Source organism: Acinonyx jubatus, chromosome D1 (genome assembly GCF_027475565.1).
Source record: "Acinonyx jubatus isolate Ajub_Pintada_27869175 chromosome D1, VMU_Ajub_asm_v1.0, whole genome shotgun sequence".
Taxonomy (NCBI): domain Eukaryota; kingdom Metazoa; phylum Chordata; class Mammalia; order Carnivora; family Felidae; genus Acinonyx; species Acinonyx jubatus.
Genome location: NC_069390.1, coordinates 104551521 through 104569381, shown reverse-complemented (window position 1 = coordinate 104569381; position 17861 = coordinate 104551521). Strand labels below are relative to the sequence as shown.

Below are 17861 nucleotides of genomic sequence, written 5' to 3'. Positions count from 1 at the left end.
GTAAATTCACGGGAAGGCTGCTTCCACTACCTTTTGGGGACAGTTGTCGGAGTGGTGTCTGTGAGCTCAGTTTCACTTTTTGGTCAGACAAACCCAAGGCGCAAAAGGTGGCCCCAGGGGCTCCCCACATTTTAGTTAACAGCAGCTGATGGCTGACAGCCCTGCTCCCCCCGATTCCACTTCGCACCAAGAGACTGTTTTTCTCAACCACGTTAAGAAGTTGACCGCGTTCATTGGCAAAGTTAACAGTAGCTGCCCTAACACACAAACCCTAACTAAACCTCAGTGACTTAACACACCAAGACTTCGTTCTCATTTACATAAAACCCAGTGTGGGTCTGGCTGCCCCCCTCTGTCCTGTAGCAGGACCACCTGAAACAGGGGGACTCCCCAGGGAAGAAAAAGGACAGAGAAGGTGCCTGGCTCACAACCCATTGGCCAGAACCAGTCACATGACCCCAACCTACCTTCAAGGGAGGCTGGGAAACAAGAAATATTTGGGGAGCACTGGTTTCCTTCTGTCACATTGACCATCTAATTCCATGATTTTCTGTTTTCCAGCAAGTCACTGACACAAATGTTGAGTAAAAGTCAGGACAAACGCCCTGAAGGTACCAGGAAGTACCTTTCTTCCTGTTTTTTGGTTCAGAAAGCACCAGTGTCCACACTGCAGGCTTCAGGTTAGGCTCTGGATCCTGGCAGGAGGACTTCCAGGGAATGCCCGGGCCCTGTCCTAAAGGAGGTTCAGGGCAAGGTGAACGTTTTCCTTTGCAAGTAACCAAAATCATTCCTAGAAGGAAGGGGCGAGGAACATAGGCCAAGATAGTTCTTTTTTCGGGGGCTGTAGTTTACATGCTCATTTTGCTCCTCTGTTGAGGGAGCGTTCCAAGTCCTCGCTGGAGGATGCATTTTGTCGTTCTGTGGCTTCGTTCCTAATGGACGCAAGGAAGGTAGTAGCTATAGAAAGTCCATCCCATGGCAAAGGAACTACTGAAAAATAAAACAGAATTCTTGTCCTATGAACGGCCTTTACCCTGGCTGACCTAGAGATTGTGCAGTTGAGACTGGCCACATAAAAAAGTACAGACAGGGAAAAATTTTGCAACTGTCAGAAGTCAGCAGTCTTTCCACGGCTTGAGAAGCAAGTAGAGACAGGTGAGCCTCGAACCTGGTGCAACTCTGTGTGAGTGATCACTAAGAGGCATGTGTCCTCCAAGGATACACCAGAATCTTGGAGGGATGATGGGTAGGAGCATGCAGGATGTTTATATCAATCAATGTATCAGAAAGGGACTTACATTTAAAAAGAAGGAAAGAAAAACGGGAGGAGAAAGAAAAAGACTTCCCCTAACTTCATAGCTGGCAACCTTTCAAACCTGGGTATGATTATAAGGTGGTGGAGTGCACACATATCATTAGTTGCTAGGAAAATGAGGTGCGATCCAGTACTATAGGGCCTCATATCATGTGGAATAGAGGTGAACAGATTTTCTGAAGTGCTATGGCTAGACTTAGGCCACTTGTATCATTCCGGATCTCAGGTGACATGGTGAGGGGGCTTGCTTTCTCCTGGAAGGGGTTTTCTATGACCTGCTGTCACTAGAAGCACTGTCAGCCCTTGAGATCTAGGTAGTAACTTTTTAGAACATATTACCATACTAACATAACATAATAACATTAGTTTTACTGCCTGTGGAGGTCCACTGGAAAATTTCTACCAATTCTTAGGGACTCACCCTCCTGTAGTCCTACACATAGGGAAATGCAAAGGATCTAGAATAGCCAAAACAATCTGGAGAAGAACAAAGTTTGAGAACTTATACTACCTTAGTTCAAGATGTATTATACATCTACAGTAATCAAGATGTTGTGATACTGGTATAAAGACAGCTACACGGATCGATGAAACAGAATACAGAATTCAAAGACAGACTCACGCATATATGGTCAGTTGATTTTGACAGAAGCACAAAGGCGATTTGGTGGAAGAAGGATGATTTTCAACCAATGGTGCTGGAACAATTGGTGTCCGTATGCAAAAATATGATCTGTGGTCCATACTTGCTCTGTGAACAAAAATGAACTTGAATTGGATTATAGATTTAGATGTAAAAGCTAGAAATATAAAATTTCTAGATGAAAGCATAGGAGAGTACCTTTGGGACCTTGAGTTAGGCAAAGATTTTTCAGCTTTGACACCAAAAGCACAACCCATAAAAGAAAACAATTGTACTGCCTCCAAATTAAGAACTTCTTTAAAAGATACAGTGAATAGAATGAAAAGTCAATCCAAAGACTGGAAGCAAGTATTTGCAAATCACATATCTGATAAAGGATTTATGTCCAAATTTATAAATAAATCCTAGACTCCATAAAACAACTCAATAAAAAAAGGGAAATACCATAATAGACACTTCATCAGGTAAAAAAGTAAGTGCATGAAGAAATGCTCAACATAATTTATTACAAAATGTCAATCAAAATCAATGAAGCACTACTACACATCTTTCAAATGTTAAAAATTTAAAAGACTGACCATACAAGTGTTGGTGAGGATGTGGAAGAATCAGAATTTCTGGTCCAACCACTTTGGAAAACAATTTCTTAAAAAAGTTAATATAGGACCCAGCCATTCCAGTCTTAGGGAAATGAAAGCATATTTCATACTATGAATTTTCAGAGTACTTTTATGTGTAATAATCCCAAATTGGAAACAACCGGAATGTTCAACAGGTGAATGATAAAAATTTTTGATATATCAATGTAAAGGAATACTTCCCAGAAATAAAAAGGAGTAACTACTGATATGCACTAAAACATGAATGAATCTCAAAATAATTACACTGAGTGAAAGACACTAGACAAAAAAAGAGTACAACTGTATGATTTTGTTTACATGAAATTCTAGAAAATGCAAACTAATCTATAGTGATAGAAAAAAGATCTGTGGTTGTCTGGGTGGGTAGGGGATTATAGAATGGCATGATGAAATTTTGGGGGTGATAGATATGTTCATCTTGATTGTGGTGATGGTTTTAACTTATCAAATGGTATACTATAAGTATGTAGTTTACGTCAATTATACCTCCCTCAATAAAGCTGTTGTGAAAAACCCATTGTAGACATTCCTTTTCTCCAAAGTCCTATTTTAAGCTTCCCCACAACTGAGGAGTTCTTCTCTTGGCCTTTCCCACATCATTCTTTGACTCTTTTCTCCTCTCCTCTGTTCTTTCTTTCCATCCACTTTCTTTTGCTTCAACCATAAATTTCTTTCCTTGTCTCATACTGAGCACTCTGCCCTCATCTCTGAACTCTGAACCTATGATTCCGGCTCAGACGTGAGCCCTTGGCCTTACTACCCATCTTGTGGTGGTTCAGACCCCAGGTTCTGAAGCCAAAGTGCATGGATTCACGGGCTTTGCTCTCCCACGTTCTAGCTTGGAACCTGAGTAAGTTCCTCACTTTCTCTACACCCAAGTGTCTTTAAATGCAAAATGGTGGTGAAATCAACAGTACTCTTCTTAAAGATGTGCTATGAGGGTCAAATGAGTTAATAAATACAGAACACTTAGAATGACACTTGGCATCTAGTCACTATTCAATACATGTTAGCTGTTATTATTACTTCTTTCATTATTAGTATTATTCTGTTGTTGCTCTAAGTTGAGACAATTCTTTCCTTGAGAGGAATTACAATAAAGAAGAAGTTATATAAACTATTATCTATCCACCTAGTGGAATATTACACATACCTTTAAAAATGATCCTTCCTGGGGCGCCTGGGTGGCTCAATTAAGCATCTGACTCTCGATCTCAGCTCAGGTCATGGTCTCATGGTTCATGACATTGAGCCCCCTGTGGGGCTCTGTGCTGACAGCATGCACCCTGCTTGGGATCTTCTCCCTCTAACTCTCCCATGCGTGGCACTCTCTCTCTCTCTCTCTCAAAATAAATAAATTAATTAAAAAAAATCCTTCCCATGAGTCTATAACAATTTGGGGGAAATACTTGATAAACCAAAACAGAGTAGGCTTCATAATCATACATTGTCATCTCAATTACACTCAAGAGTCCAAATGAAAATTAGGCAGAAAATTATGAATGAAAAGACTTCTACTGAAATGTTAACAAGTGCCATTTTTCATAATGGAAAAAAATGCTTTCGTTTTTGTTTTTTTTAAAAGAGTCCTCTAGTTACTAGTGAAAACCTCTTCGGTGGGTGGGGGCTGTGCACACAGTATGCTTTTTGTAGTTAGCTTCTTATCCAGCCACACCCTTCGCAGGAAAACAGCGCACTGTGACTGCGGGAGGAAGACTGGGTTGGAGAGGGAGGGAGAAGAGAGAGAAGAGATAAGTGAAAGAGAAGGAGAACACTGTAGGGAAGACGGGAGATGCCAAGGACATGTTTGCTTTCCGGCTGCATCTGGAACCAGAGGCGTTCGCTGCCATGCCTCCCCCTCGTGTTGGCATGTCCAACCAGCCTACTGCTGAAACTCACCCCGGTGCCATCTTATGTGGAGACCCCTAACGTGGAGGCCCAGTTCTGCCATGGTGCCCACTGCCGTGTTTTGGCTTGAGGTCTGAGCCTGTAGGAAAGGGTATTGCTCATTCACGATGATAATCGCAGAGACCATGATTAAATTACTAATAAGCTGCACAAATCACTTCTTGATCTTCCATCCCAAGCAGAAATTCAACTTTTGTCATGCTGACAAAATTCTGACCCTAGTTTATGCTTAGCTATCCATATTTAATTGCAGAGAGAAGACAACCTTCCCCTTTTCTCCTTTCCTCATTTTCTCTTCCTTTGTGCACAATTTCTGGCGTGAGTAATTTGTTTTCGTGATCACATGTAACTCATGAGATAAGGCAATGCCAGCAGTTATCTAAGTTCTTGGGTGCTGGGTTCTCTGCCATTTGGAGGGGTTGGTAATTTTAGCCGGATGCCTCTCTTCGTCATACTAATTAGACCCTCAGCACTGCGGGTGGAGCACACGGGTCATGAACTCACGTCCAAGAGTTCTGCCAGGGACTGCAAGTGTCAAACTGCTGTCTGCCTACAGTACCTGCAAGGTTAGGAAACTGGCTTTGACCCTAATGCCCATGGCACCCTTTCACTTTCACTCAAGAGATCAAGAAAATAGAGCTACCATTATATAGGCTGTAGGCTAGGAAATGTGGCCTCACGCTTTGAGGGAGCCAACTGATAAAAAATATTTGGAGCATTCCCATGGGGCAGCCTGGCTAAACCATCCAAAACACTGCTGGCGGCCAGCCCAAGCTACGCCTGCCTCGTCTGCCTGAGGGCAGCTCAGGTCCAGCTGGAGTGAGAAGGTGCAGGCCGGGGAGAGGGTGTTCCTGGTCACCAGTCTGCCACCACACCAAAGAGAGGTCAACACTGAGGGCCATCCGAAACCGCACATTTTTTAACAAAGTTACTTTAATTTTGCCTAATTGTTAAAGCATGAAGGCACATTGTTGAACTGGAAAATACGGAAAGAAAGAAGAAATCATAAAACAATATTCTGGAGTATTTTCTTTCAAGAATATGGATTGCCCTTTTTTACATAGTTGAGCACATATGATGTATCTGACTTTTACGTCCCACTTTTATTACTTTATATAACAGGAGTATTCTTATATCGTGTTGAGAATACTTTGCACTCATCAGTTTTAATGGTTATTTACTATCTTCTCCTCCTGTAGTTTCTTTAGCCTTTCCTCTATGGCTGGACATTTAGGTTATTTACTATTTCTCAGTATTATGAATACTACAGCAATGATTACCTTTAATGATAGAACTCTTTCATATTTCTGGCAATTTTTTTTTTAAGTATAGAATACCAAAAGAGAAAGCTAGGACCAAAGATAATAAAAATGGCTTCCACGTATTAAGTATGTACTATGTGCCAAGCAATTTATATTCATTAGATAACTTAATTCTTCTAACCCTGCAAGATTTGTATTATTATTATTTTTATTTTACAGATAAAGGAAGGCTTAGAGAATCACATACTCATTAAGTGGCAACACTGGGATTCAAATGCTGGTTGGTCTAATTCTAAGATGTATTTGTGATGGTTAATTTTATGTGTCAGCTTCGCTGGGCCACAGCACCCAGATATTTGGTCAAATATTTTTCTGGATGATTCTGTTAAGGGTGTTCTTGCATAAGGTTTACATTTAAATTGGCGGACTCTGAGTAAAGCCCACTTGTCCTTTATAATGTGGGTGGGTCACATCTAATCAGTTGAAGGCCTGAATAGGAAAAGAGAAAAAAAAAAAGACTGACTTCCCCAAGTGAGGGAATTCTGACTTGAACTGCAACCCCTGGCTCTTTCCTGGGTCTCCACACTGATGAGCTCTGGGCTTGAACTGAAGCATTGGCTCTTCTTTGGGTCTCCAGCCTGCTGGACCACCCTGTAGACTTTGGACTTGCCAGCCTCCATAATTGTATGAGTCAATCCTTAAAATAAGTCTCTTTGTGTATATATATACATGCACATTCTATCAATTGTGTTTCTCTGGAGAACCCTGACTGATAGAACATTCTCTCATTAGAATATTTTTAAAGTTTTTCAGTTATTTTCAAATCACATCTCAAAAGGCTTAACAATGAATATTCCCCCCGCAGCAGTGTATGAGAGGACACGAACCAACAATTCACAAAGAGGAGAAATAGAGTGCATGAGTACTGGTCTCACTCACACCATCTGGCATTCATCTTTTAAAAATCCCATCTAGGGGCGCCTGGGTGGCTCAGTTGGTTAAGTGTCTGACTTCGAGTCAGGTCATGCTCTCATGGTTCGAGGGTTCGAGCCTCTGTGCTGACAGCTCAGTGCCTGGAACCTGCTTCAGATTTTGTCTCCCTCTCTCTCTTCCCTCTATCCCCCTCCTCCCCACCCCCGCCATGCTCTCTGTCTCTCTTTCAAAAATAAATAAATATTTAAAAAATGTTTAAATCCCATTTATATACTAGATTAAAAAGGACATTTCAGTGTTGCTTGAATCACATTTTCTTTTCCTGATTAAAGTAATCAAGTATTTCTTTATAAAATTTTTTTTAAACAGATGAATATTTACATATATTTTTTTCTGTGTTTCTATTTTTAAGGATTGAGTTTTAACACTGAAATTTCTGGAGTTTATTCTCATATATAGTATATGATGAAGATTTGCTTTGGTTTCTTCCAGAATGGTTCATATATGGATCTAATCCCTTTTATATTGTCTAATCTGCTGGGCTGTGGTTTTTCTCATCTACACCATGAGAGGGTAGAATTAGAAGTGGTTCTCAACTCTTACTGAACGTTAGAATCACCTGAGGTACTTTTTAATTTTTTTTTAATGTTTATTTATTTTTGACAGAGAGAGAGAGAGAGAGAGAGAGAGAGAGGGAGAGAAAGACAAAACATGAGCGGGGGAGGACAGAGAGAGAGGGAGACCCAGAATCTGAAGCAGGCTCCAGGCTCTGAGCTGTCAGCACAGAGCCCAACGCGGGGCTCAAACTCATAGACCGTGCACGAGATCATGACCTGAGCCAAAGTTGGTCGCTCAACCGACTGAGCCACCCAGGCGCCCCACCTGAGGTACTTTTTAAAAGCATAGGTGCTTGGGTGACTAGAGTTTTTGTTTCAGCTGGGCTAGAGTCTGAATTAGAAATTTTTTTTCTTCTCTTTTCTGGTCTTTTTTTTTTTTTTAATTTATTTTGATGGGGAAAGAGGGAGAGAGTAAGCAAGCAAGCGTGCTTGGGAGGGAGGGGCAGAGAGAGAGAGAGAGAGAGAGAGAGAGAGATTGAGAATTCCAAGCAGGGTCCACACTGCCAGCTCAGAACCTGATGTGGGGCTCGATCCCCCAAACTGTGAGATCATGACCTGAGCTGAAATCAAGAGTCGGATGCTTAACCTACTGAGCCACCCAGGCACCTCTTTTCTGTTTTTTTCTTTTTTCTTCCATTATTTAATGTGTAGCCAGGTTTGAGAATGACTGAGCCACACGACCACTGAGGTCATTTCACCTCTAAAATCCAGATTTGATGTGAAACCACTGTGATACCTGGGGGCCCCGGCTCTCCAAGCTGGTGGAGTTTGGAGAACGTGTGGGAGGGACAGGGAATGCCCTTCTCCCCTTCCCTGCTCCCTGTGCACACCTCCCAGAGGGTGCTGGTCCATGAGGACACAGGCCCAGCTCTGCTCCCCTTGAGGGCTTCCAAGTGTGGAATCCAATGATTTCCTCAGACCTGGATTTCTACAAACACTTTGTCCAAAAGAAATCAGTAGCAGAGGAAAGCCTTTTATGTTTCCTGTGGGTAAAAATCGGGCTCCGGTTGATTTTGCTACTAATTTTGGACCCACTGCCTGTCCTGGTCCAGCTCTGTAATCCAGAGATTGTCCCCGGTCCAGTATTTCTGCCGGCTCTTGCCCTCACTCATCTCAACCGAGACACTGGCTCCTTGGGAAGTGGTGTGCAAGGTTGGCTGTACATAAGACCCCTTGGGAAATTACAAAAATGCTGATGCTCGGGCCCTAACCCCATCCATTCTGAACTGACTAGTCTCAAGGAAGGCTAAAAGCATCCTTAGTTTCACATTTCTCAGGTGTGGTCAGATGTGAGCTCCAGTGCCTGGCAGATGGTGGTTGAACTCAAGCTGCATGTAGAGAGAAAAGTATTCCTGAGAAAGAAAATCCTAGTCAAATTAATGTTTGTTTTTGGCAACAAGGGAAAGGGAGATGAAGTAGGGGGCCTGGTGTGGACAAACCTCAATGAAGGGCCCTCCTAAGTCTGCAAGCAGCAGGGCACGGGCTCCTCCCTTCCCCACGGCACATCCTCTCCATGCGTGTCTGCTGCAGGATACGGTGTGGGGTGGGTGGGCAGGCAGGTCCGGTGGACAGATCAGGTCTGCTCGCCCATATACTGTGGGAACAGGGTCTGGAAGTGGGGAACCGCAGGATGATTTCTGCCCGATTACCACCTGCCCCAATCTTTGGGCTGGACAGACAGCCTGATTCACTCCTCACTTCTCTCACTGCCCCCAGCTTCTACCCCTGAGAGAGTGGCCCCTGAAAAGAGTTCCTGAAAGGGAAGTGCCTGGCATTACCTGTTTTGGCATTCACAGAAGAGGTCAGCAAATCTTCAAAGAGGCAGGTTTTTCCTTCAAACGCCCTTGAAAAGCTGTTCCAGTGCCTTGCTAACAGTTTGCACCGTAGCCAAAGACTTCACGGACTGCTTTTCCAACTCGGGAGAGGATTTCCTTAACTTTAGAAAAGCGGGAATGAGCTACTGCCAAGGCAACCAATAGGCAACCATAGCATTTGGCCTCTTCCACGTTAGTCGTGCCCAAGGCAATTGGAGGGGTCACAGGGAGGAGGGAATCAGCCCTTCTAAGTAGCTAGTCTCTGCTTCCATCAGACCACTTCCCTTCTGCTCTTCAGGTAAAGGCAGTTTATTACATCTGACAGCTGGCTCTGCCGCTGTGGTGCAAACAGGCCATTTCCTCTTTCATCTCACAGTCTGAGACGGTTCCCTTGCTAACTGCATGCGCTGATTCGGGGAAACGGAGCCTTAAAACAGGCTTTCAGGGAAGTTCACACCAATTGGTCTTTCCAATCCGCAGTTGATGGATAACAGCAATAGCCTGGCCTCTCTGCCTCCCATCTTTCCTTTCCTACAAGACATGCTCCTCACAGCTCAGCCAGTGAGCATATCATGTCACACACACCACCCCCCGCCTCCCCACACCGCCGCCTGCTTAATTTCCATTCGTGGGTTTAAAAATCCAATCAGGATAAAATCCAAGCTCCTTAGGAGGGAGGTCCACGAGGCCCTGTGACCTCAGGCCTCGCTGGATCCCAGCCTCAGCTTATACAAGTCTCCCCGGCTAGCCCATTCACACCTTCCTTTCTGTTCCTGGTGATCCTGGTTTGACCGTTTTCATCCAGTCCTGCCTGCCTCTGTTGATCTGAGCGCTGGTGATGCTTCAGGCTCACACTTTTCTTGAAACAGATTAACTCTTATGTAGATTCTCAGGCACTTCCTGGAAAAATCCAACATTGACAGATACGCCCAAGTCTGCAAGATGACACAAAAATCTGGCCTTACCATTAGATCATCTGGTAATGGGAAAGAAGGGAACAAATGGGAGGCTTGGGGGAGAGGAAACTGCAGAAACTGGGTGCACAACAGATAAGGGGAGTTACTGAAATTACACTATTGTAACATTTAGTCACTGTATGTGAAATGGTACAATAGTAATTCTAGGTAGACTGATAAGAAGCCATATTATAATCCCCTACATCAACCACTCAAATATATACAACAAAGAAACACAGGTAAAAAATCAACAGAGGAAATAAAATAGAATATGAAAAGCATTATGCTAATTAAAAATTAAGAAGACAGGAAAATGGGGCACCTGGGTGGCTCAGTCAGTTAAGTGTCTGACTCTTGATTTTGGCCCAGGTCATGATCTCATGGTTTGGTTTCTGAGATAGAGCCCCGTGTTAGACTCTGTGCTGACGGCAGGGAGCCTGTTTGGGATTCTGTTTCCCTCTCTCTTTGCCCCTCATCTGTGCATGTGTGTGTGCTCTCTCTTTCAAAATAAATAAGCTTAAAAAAAAAAAGAAAGGAAAGGAGGAAAAAGAAATAAACAGCTGGGAAATAAAGAAACAAAAAGCTAGATTGCAGACATAAACTCAACTGTACCAATAATTACAGTAAATGTTGTGTTAGTGTCTAGCACTACCATAACAAATGACCACAAATTAGGTGGCCTAAAACCACAGGAACTTATTCTCATACAGTTCAGGGGGCCAAAAGTACAAAATCAAGGCATTGAGCAATGCTGGTTCCTTCTGGGGACTCTGAGGGAGAATCTGTCCCATGCCTCTTTCCCAGCTTCTGGAGAGTGCTACTAATTCTTAATTCTTAGTGTTCCTTGACTCGTAGCTGCCTTGCTCCAATCTCTTCACATGGTCTTCTCTCTGTGTCTCTGTGCATGTCCTCTCCTTTTCTTATAAGGACACCAGTCATTAGATTTGGGGTCTGTTCTGATTTGGAAAGATCTCACCTGAACTATCATCTACAAAGCCACCATTTCCACATTTGGAGGTTCTAGGTGGACATGAATTTTGTGGGGACACTATTCAACCCATTTAAATATTAATGGATTAAACACTCTGATGAAAAGGCAGAGATTATCAGCATTAAAAAAAAAAAGGAAGACTCCACTGTATGGCATTTATAAGATATGTACTTTAAACATAAAGACAGATGAAAACTAAAAAAAAAAAAAAAAGGAAAAAACACCATGCAAATTGATGTCACTGTAATAATATCAACAAATAGATTTTAAATAAGGAATATAACTAGAGATAAAGAGGGACATTTCATAATGATAAAAGGGTCAATTCATCAAGAAGACATAAAAATACTAACCGTGTGTGCACATAATAACAAAGCTCCAAAACATATACAATAAAAATAGATGGAACTGGAGAAAATAGACAAATTCACAATTATAGTTGGATATTTCAGTACCCTTTTCTTAGCACATGATAGAAGTAGATGAAAAACCTAGCAATTATATGGAAGATTTGTACTACAGTATCAACCAACTTGTCCTAATTGCTATTTATAGGACATTATATTCAACAACTAAAAAATCCAAATTCTTTTCAAGCACACGTGGAACATTTACAAAAGCAGACATTGGCCATAAAACAAGTCTCTCTGTTTTTAATATGTAGTTTTTGATGACTAATAAGACACAACAGCTTTTCATATACCTTTGATTATATTCTCTGGAAAACTGTAGTTTTGTGTCCTTTCGCAAAGTTTTTGTTGGGTTCAAACCTCATTAGCCATTTAACTTTGAGCTTGTCACTCTGTCTGAATCTCAGTTCTTTTTCCTATACATGGTATGCTCATTCATTCATTCATTCATTCATTCATTCCTGCATCTGGTAAATATTCATTGAGTACTGACATGTGCTTCTGTTCTACAATGTTGAGCAAAACATAAACATTCTTTTTCTCGTGGAGCCGACATTCTGATGGGAAGAATAACTACCTAGATCACAGGGTGATATCATGCACACGAAAGCACTATGTACTGTAGAGAAAAAAACATGAGTGGTTATAACTGTCACTGCTTTGTCTTTCAACAATGGTATGATTAGGAGGACACGAAAATATCCTCTGGGTCTCTAAATAGCAACTCCAATATTCCTGCCTTGGGCTTTATATAACTGATCTCTTTTTATGCCAAATCATTTTATGTAAGAAGAATGAAAAACAAAATATATTAAAGTTCCTAGCTTATTAAATGAACCTGTCATCCAGCAGGACTCTTAAGGTACTTAGGTATTGGTTGACTTTAATTTTTGTGTCACAAGAAGGGTCAAAAAAGAAAAAAAAAAAGGCAAGAACATGGGGAATTGCTAGGGGGGGCCAAGTTGTGAATTGAGGCAACACTAACATCTTGTGCTGGAAACTGGAACTGGAGAGAGAAACGATGACATGAGTCTCTCTCCTCAAAAACCAAAACCATCCACTGGAACCTGCAGGAAGACTGCAAGCTCGATGAAGGCAGGAACAAGATGGAATTGGGTAAATCGCTGTATTCCCAGCACCAACCACGGTGCCTAGCATAGAGCAGTCACTTAATAAACATCTGAAGCATTATTTAAGTGCCCACATTCCACATATTATAGTTTAGATTTAGCAGAAATCCCCCTATGGCGTTCACGAGGGGAGAGCAGATAGGATTTCATATCAGACTATAGAAAACTGCACATCCGAACCAGATAACCAGTGTTTTTGGAAAAAGTACGGAAACCACAAACTATCTTTAAAAGGCCTTTCCATTTCAGGTTCAAGTGTTTGAAGACGATGTAAATTCCCAGAGACCCAGCGACATCAGAGATAGAACCAAGTGGGTCTTGAGGATCCAAGAACTGAGTTTAAGGACAAATATCAGAGGATCACAGTTTTTTGGGCTTAGTCTCATGAGGCTCCATTCGCCACTATAAACACGTACATCAGGAAGAGTCAGTAAGGGAGAGCTCATGTTTTGTTGTTCATGTTATAGTGAGAAAAATTGCTCTTTGTAAGTTGTTAGCTACTTCTCTGCATTAATAGAGATAGGTCACCTTGGAAAGAGCTACTTGAATCCTGCCTCTAAATTATTCAGTGACGGGGAGCCTGTGTGGCTCAGTCAGTTAAGTGTCCGACTCCTGTTTCGGCTCCAGTCATGATCTCACAATTCTGTGAATTCGAGCCCAGCGTCGGGCTCTGTGCTGACAGTGCAAAGCCTGCTTGGGATTCTCTCTCTCTTTCTGCCTGTCATGCACGCCCTCTCTCAAAATAAATAGATAAACCTAAAAAAAATTATAAATTATTCAGTTATAAATGATAACAGGTAAAGGGCAAACTTTCTTATTAAGTTGACAAAGCCTGTCCCAGAAGACTCCAGGGAGCGAGTGGGCAAATTTGTGTCAGAGCCAAGGAGCCCTCTGGGAGAAATAATTAGAACACTTTACCCCCCTCCTTTTTAAATAATAGCTTTATTGAGATACACTTCACATATCATAACATTCATACTTTTAAAGCACAAAATTCAGTGGCCTTTTGTATGTTCACACAGTTGTACGACCATCACCAAGACCTAATTTTAGAATATTTCAATACCCCACCAAGAAACCCTATACTGTTAGCAATCACTCCTCACTTCCCATTGCCCTAGCACCAGGTACCACTAACCTATTTTCTCTACCTATGCACTTGCCTATTCTGGACATTTCATATAAATGGAATCATGCAAAATAGGGTTTTTTGTTTTCTTGCTTCTTCAACTTAGTATGTTTTCAAAGTTCATCCACGTTGTAGAATGTATCAGTATTTTTTCTCTTTTATTGGTAATAATTTCTTTGCTATTATTCATAGTTCTATCAACCAAGTAAGATAGGGACTACCTTCCCTAGACAATATTGTTTTATTTTGCCAATTTTTTATTGTGGTAAAATACACATAACTTAAAAATTACCATTTTAAATGTACAGTTCAGTGGCATTAAGTCCATTCACATTATTATGTAACCATTGTCACTATTCATTTCCTAGAACTTGTTCATGATCCCATACTGAAATTCTGTACCCATTTAACAATAACTTCCTATTGTCCCCTCCCTCCAGCCCCTGTAACCACTGTTCCACTTTCCGACTCAGTGTATTTAGCTATTCTAGGTTCCTCATATAAGTGAAATCATACAATATTTATCCATTTATTTGGATTATTTCATTTAACATCATGTCTTTAAGGATCATCCATGTTGTGGCATGTATCAGAATTTCCTTCCTTTTTAAGGCTGAATAATATTCCATTGTGTGAATTTTGCTTGCCATTTATTCATTGATAGACGATTGGATTAATTCCACCTTTTGGCTATTATGAATAATGCTGTTATGAACATTGGTGTACAAAATATCTCTTTGAGTCCCTGCATTCAATTCTTTTGGATATACATGTAGGAGTGAAATTGCTGGATAATATGGCAATTCTATGCTTAATTTTTTGAGGAATTACCATATTGTTTTCCATAGCTGCTATACCATTTTACATTCCCATCAATAATGCACTAGCTTCCAGTTTCTCCACATCCTCAACAATACTCATTATTTTCTGATTTTTTTTGAATATAGCCATCCTAATGGGTGATTTGCATTCTCTTAATGATTGTTGCTGTTGAGCATATTTCCACGTGCTTATGGGCCATCTGAGTATCTTCTTTGGAGAAATGTCTATTCAAGTCCTTTTACCATTTTTGAATAGGGTTGTCTTGCTGGTGGTGGTGCTGAGTTGTAGGAGTTCTCTATGTATTCTGGATAGTTATCCTTTATCACATATGCAGTTTGCAAATATTTTCTCACATTCTGTGGGTTGTCTTTTTGATAATGCTTCTAATGATAGTGTCCTTTGATGCACAAAAGTTTTTACTTTTCATGAGGTACAATTTCTCTACTCTTTCTCTTGTTGCCTGTACCTTTGAGGTCATAGCCAAGAAATCATTGCCAGATCTAATGTCATGGAATTTTTCCTGAATTAATTTTCAAAGTCTGTGTTTTTTGTCATATGCAGCCACAGAATACTCTGCTCATTTTCCTTAGAGGTCAGCAAATGATTGGGCAAGTGATTTCCAGTAGCTCTGCATGTATGTTGGGGCACATATTCAATGATTAGACAGGAAATTTACAACTCTGCCTTTGCCTTTACTTCCTGTTTCACAAAGCCTCAAGGTCAGGTAAATGTGAGAGATTAGGATCTTCTCAGATCTTTCCTGAGTAGGTTCATAGTCCTAAACATGTGTATGGCCTTCTAGATTCCCAGGAATATGTTTGAGCTTTTCAGAGGCCCCTATAAACATCTCATTCCCCAGTTTTTCCTTTTAAGATTTTTGCTCAGGTCTGGATAGCCCCAACTTGTATCATCTTTTCTGGTAACTGCATTGTTAAACAAATGATGCTGATTTGGGGGGATGGGGTGGGTGATGAATGGCAAGGGAACAGCTGTTCACAGAGAGAAAAGTCTGAGTTAGGTAAATAAAGACAAGCTCTGAGAATGGAGTGTTTTAGCAAGCTGCCAGACAAGTCAAGTAGTGACAGTTCTCTGGCGATAGAGCTTTTGGGAAGTCGCAAACCTTCTCTTTCCTCTCAAGTGATAGCAAGGTGGTCACTTTGAACAACTAGTAGTTAACAACTAGTAGTGCAACAACTGGTAGTTGCAAGGGCATTGGGTTTTTTTTGGTCCCCCTCCCTGTTTTTATATTATTTTTGCTTCTCTTCCCTTATGTTCATCTGTTTTGTATCTTAAATTCCACATACGAGTGAAGTCATATATTTGTTTTTCTCTGAGTGACTAATTCTGCTTAGCACTCTAGTTCCACCCATGTTGTTGCAAATGGCAAGATTTCATTCTTTTTGATTGCCAATAATCCATTGTGTGTGTAGGTGTATATATATATATATATATATACACCTACACACACACACACACACACACACACACACACACACACACACATATATATATATATATATACACACACATATACCATATCTTTATCCATTTTTCAGTCAATGGATATGTGGGCCCTTACCATACTTTGGCTATTGTTGACAGTGCTCCTATATACATTGGGGTGCATGTGCCCCTTCAAAACAGCACTCCTGTATCCTTTGGATAAATACCTAGTAGTCCAGTTGCTGGGTCATAGGATAGTTTGATTTTTGAGGAACTTCCATACTATTTTCCAGAGTGGCTGCACCAGTTTGCACTCCCAATAGCAGTGCAAAAGGGTTCCTCTTTCTCTGCATTCTCGCCAACATCTGTTGTTTTCTGAGTTGTTAATGTTAGCCATTCTGACAGGTGTGAGGTGGTATCTCATTGTGGTTTTGATTTGTATTTCCCTGAGAATGAGTAATGTTGAGCATTTTTTCATATGTCTCTTAGCCATCTGGATGTCTTCTTTGAAAAAGTGTCTATTCATATCTTTTGCCCATTTCTTCACTGGATTATTTGTTTTTTGGGGTGTTGTGTTTGATTAGTTCTTTATAGATTTTAGATACCATCCCTTTACCCGATACGTCACTTGCAAATATCTTCTCCCATTCCATTGGTTGCCTTTTAGTTTTGCTGACTGTTTCCTTTGAGAAGCTTTTTATCTTGAGGAGGTCTCTATAGTTCATTTTTGTTTTTGTTTCCTTTGCCTCCAGAGACAGGTTGACTAAGCAGTTGCTGTGGCTGAGGTCAAACAGGTTTTTGCCTGCTTTCTCCTCTAGGATTTTGATGGGTTCCTGTCTTACGTTTAGGTCTTTTATCCATTTTGAGTGTATTTTTGTGTATGGTGTAAGAAAGTCGTCCAAGTTCATTCTGTATGTTGCTGTCTAGTTTTCCCAACACCATTTGCTGAAGAGACTGTCTTTTTTTCCATTGGATATTCTTTCTTGCCTTGTCAAAGATTAGCTGGCCATACGTCTGTGGGTCCATTTATGGGTTCTTTATTCTGTTCTATTGATGTAAGTGTCTGTTTTTGTACCAATACCATACTGTCATGATGATTACAGCTTTGTAATACATTGTGAGGTCCAGAACTGTGAGCTTGCAGGCTTGGTTTTCTTTTTCAGGATTGCTTTGGCTATTTGTGGTCTTTTCTTGTTCCATACAAATTTTAGGATTGTTTTTTTCTAGCTCTGTGAAGAATGCTGATATTATTTTAATAGGGATTGCATCGAATATGTAGATTGCTTTGGGTAGTATCAACATTTTAATAATATTTGTTCTTCCAATCCATAAGCATGGGATGTTTTTCCTTTTATGTGTGTGTCTTCTTTAATTTCTTTCATAAGCTTTCTATAGTTTTTAGTGTATTGATTTTTTACCTCTTTGGTTAGGTTTACTCCTGGGTATTTTACAGTTTTTGGTGCAATTTTAAGTGGGATCAATTCTTTGATTTCTCTTTCTGCTGCTTCTTTATTAGTGTATAGACATGCAACCAATTTCTGTGCATTGGTTTTATATCCTGTGACTTTGCTAATAAGTTCATGAATCATGATCCTTTATACCTACTCTCTTGAGGGTTTTTATCAATAAAGAATGCTGTATTTTGTCAAATGCTTTCCTTGCATCTATTGAGAGGATCCTGTGGTTCTTATTCTTTTTCATTAATGTGATATATCACATTGATTGATTTGTGGACATTGAACTAAGCCTGCATCCCAGGTATAAATCCCACTTGATTGTGGTGAATAATTCTTTTAGTGTATAGTTGGATCCGGTTGGCTAGTATCTTGAGAATTTTTGCATCCATG

General features: G+C 40.7%; 1 long non-coding RNA gene across 1 annotated transcript in view; it reads right to left on the bottom strand.

Annotated features, from left to right (window-relative positions):
- LOC128311953 (uncharacterized) overlaps nucleotides 1-17861 on the bottom strand; it is a 33436-nt gene that overhangs the window by 2756 nt on the left and 12819 nt on the right. The window contains exons 2-4 of the long non-coding RNA XR_008290710.1: nucleotides 9893-10033; nucleotides 9098-9255; nucleotides 1938-2066 (exon numbers count right to left, since the gene is read on the bottom strand). This is a non-coding gene — a long non-coding RNA (uncharacterized LOC128311953). The remainder of the gene's footprint in view (nucleotides 1-1937; nucleotides 2067-9097; nucleotides 9256-9892; nucleotides 10034-17861) is intronic.